Here is a 3,532-nt window from a genome sequence, read left to right on the forward strand (position 1 = left end):
TACCATGTTATATATATATATATACCTTTAATATATAAAAAATAAAGTAAAAATAAAAATAATAAAATACCGAGCATATTACAATATTTAATAAACTATCATAACGTACACATGCAACATGTATAGCTTTGTATTTAAAGTGAGAAATAAAAAATGTAAATTATAAGATGCAGTCATGCAACATGTATAGCTTTGTATTTAAAGTGATAAATAATGAATGTAAATTATAAGATGCAGTCATATATATATATATATATATATATATGACGTACACATGCAACATGTATAGCTTTGTATTTAAAGTGAGAAAATAATAATTATAGTTTTATATATATATATATGATACTGCATCTTATAATTTACATTTATTATTTCTCACTTTAAATACAAGCTATACATGTTGCATGTGTACGTCATATATATATATATGACGTACACATGCAACATGTATAGCTTTGTATTTAAAGTGAGAAATAATGAATGTAAATTATAAGTTATATATATATATATATGACTGCATCTTATAATTACATTATTATTCTCACTTTAAATACAAAGCTATAATGTTGCATGTGTACGTCATAGCTTGTATTTAAAGTGAGAAATAATAAATGTAAATTATAAATTATATATATATATATATATATATAATTATATATATATATATATATATATATATATATAATATATATAATATATATGACTGCATCTTATAATTTACATTTATTATTTCTCACTTTAAATACAAAGCTATTACATGTTGCATGTGTACGTCATAGCTTTGTATTTAAAGTGAGAAATAATAAATGAAATTATAAATTATATATTATATATATATATATATATATATATATATATAACACATTAACCATATGCAACGAATTAATTGAAAATATCAACTTTTATATATATATATATATAATATATAAAAGCTACAAAATTAACATACAAATTAGACAAACATCTCATGTCAAACAAATTAGACCCAAAGTCAAACAAGTTGATGCTTAAATTAAAGATATAATAAATTATAATAACAGAAACAAAATTATGTCATAATCAAATTGATAAAAAAAATATTTTGTAAACATGAAAACACATACTTTATGAATTACGCAATTTTTAGAAAGTGTATGCATATTGAAATTACATGTGCCATACATTTCATATTATATAAAGCATAATATAAAACAAAGTGAGTCAAATATACATGTACGCATAGCACTCACACAAAAAAAAACAATTGATTTATATGGATTTAAAAAGGAGGGAAACAATGATTAAAGTAACGAAACAACATGTTAAGGGGCCTAGAACTTAATTTACCATTTATTTCAATGACTAAAAATTAAATTACCCAAAAACTTTAAAATAAAACCTACTTTTCAAACTAAACCTAGACTAAACCTAAACACCAGCCGCATGCCTCTTATCCCTCAAAACTATCTTCTCTACTTCCCTCGACATTCGGCCAAGAAGCTCAAGGTTCACGCTCATACGCTGGCGGCAGCTTCAATCGATCGAGTAAGTCACTATCCTAACCATACAACTAAACGACTTCTTCTAACCTTCTTTCTATTTGCTTTGAACGAAACCTCTGGAACCCGACGCCATTAGTCGAATTCTCCTAGGACCTAGACGATATCAACCTTTACTCGTGACTTCCTTACACTTGACAACAATCCCCAACGAACGATCTTTATTCCCCATGGCAAGATTCGACTTCCCGAAATCAATAAAGACCTGAAACAGAGCTAGGTAAAACGAAACTAACTTATCCTCTTCTTTAAATTTAAACAACCACAAGACTGAAATATAAAGCCTTTAGAACCTAAGGACTCTCGGCTCCTCCCGTATGGCGAAAATTAATTCGAAAGAGAAATCAAACTATGCAAGGCACGTCTTGAACTTTTCATTTTTTTGTTTCGAAACGACCCATTCATACACCCACACACACCCACACTAGAAATTAAAAGTGAAGCCAAAACCCTTCAGAAATTGCTACTGCTTATGTTAATTAAAATGAAGGAGGAATACCCTTGTTATACTGCTTTCGAAATAGGATAGGGAAGAATCTGATTACATTGCTTTCTCTTTCATTGCTTGAATCCTCTGTTGGAATCGTTCTCTGGTACTGCTGACCGAACCCCATGTTCGTGAAATCCCCTACTATGTGAATCTTTTTCTGTTCTTGATGGCTCATGGAACCCTTTTTCAAATGGTCCTCCAAATGTAATGCTTTTCCTTCACCTAATCCCTTTGTTTTTTCCTTTTTTTTCTTCTTGCTTTATTTGGTGATTATGGTTGGAGCAGGTCAGGATTAGGTTGGCGGTTTGTCTCGAAATTTGCTTGAACTTTCGGTGGATTATTAATTCTTTGTTAACTTTTTCCTTCACCTAATCCCTTTGTTTTTTTCCTTTTTTTTTCTTCATTGCTTTATTTGGTGAATTATGGTTGGAGCAGGTCAGGATTAGGTTGGCGGTTTGTCTCGAAATTTGCTTGAACTTTCGGTGGATTATTAATTCTTTGTTAACTTTGTTTGCAGGTGCTTTGTGGGAGGTATGGGGTACAGATCACTGGTTTTATGTGGGAGGCAGCAGCTAAACGGGTCGGGTCTTGAAACCGGGTCTGAATCTGGGTCTTGAGGATGTAAATGGACTTTAGACACTTAATTTGTATTTGGGATTGAATTTCAATTTGTGTCTCGATTTTCATATACGATTACAATTCCAATTGAGCATCTAAAGCTTCCAAACGCAAACTTCCACATTTCATCATTTGAATTAATTCTTCATCGAGCACCAACACCTTCAAATTATTTCTCAGTCATCTTTAAATGAAATTAAATTGTCCGGACAAAATTAAGGTATTACAACCATGCCCTATTTAGGCACGAATTAGTCCCTTAAACTCCCTAATTTTACTACCTTGAGGCTTTCCACTTGTTATTAAGTCTCATGTGAATCATAGGACTCATAAATAAGGTTTTAAACATGCTAAATAAATTTTAATAAGAATCTACCATGAAAACTTACATAACATGCTTCAAACTCAACTTTCTAGCTATAACTCATTTATGCTTTCAACCTAATCATTGAGATAAGATACAAATATGATTTTAGAACTGTTTAAGTTGTATTTTGTGGATTGAGTCTATGTTTATATTATGCCATCGAGCCAATGTTTAAAATATTATATTGTCAAACCAGTGCTTGAAAGCAACGGCGATACCAGTATACATCATTAAAATATGAATTTATCATATCCCGATCAATATATTAACATCCAGCTCAAACGATTGTCAATTTTTAACGGAAAAAGATGAGTATGAAACATATGAATAGTTGAGTGATCATTCTATAACTTTTAATAGTCAGATACTCAATAAAACAATACCTTATAATCGAGATAAAATTTATAACTTTTAATAGTTTGAAGATTCAATAAAACAACGTCTTATAATCAAGGGATTGTTTATATACTTTACCTATACAAAATTATAAAACTTAAAAAAACAGACGATTTATCCTTT

General features: G+C 29.7%; 1 long non-coding RNA gene across 1 annotated transcript; it reads left to right on the plus strand.

The window, feature by feature from the left end:
• The first annotated feature begins 1,415 nt into the window (after nt 1–1,415).
• On the plus strand, nt 1,416–2,718 carry LOC120147986. Its single transcript, XR_005518333.1, has 2 exons — nt 1,416–1,524; nt 2,546–2,718. It is a non-coding gene; the product is annotated as an uncharacterized LOC120147986 (long non-coding RNA).
• Nucleotides 2,719–3,532: the final 814 nt, after the last annotated feature.

This window comes from Hibiscus syriacus, unplaced genomic scaffold (assembly GCF_006381635.1).
Source record: "Hibiscus syriacus cultivar Baekdansim isolate YM2019G1 unplaced genomic scaffold, ASM638163v2 tig00110945_pilon, whole genome shotgun sequence".
NCBI classification, from domain to species: Eukaryota; Viridiplantae; Streptophyta; class Magnoliopsida; order Malvales; family Malvaceae; genus Hibiscus; species Hibiscus syriacus.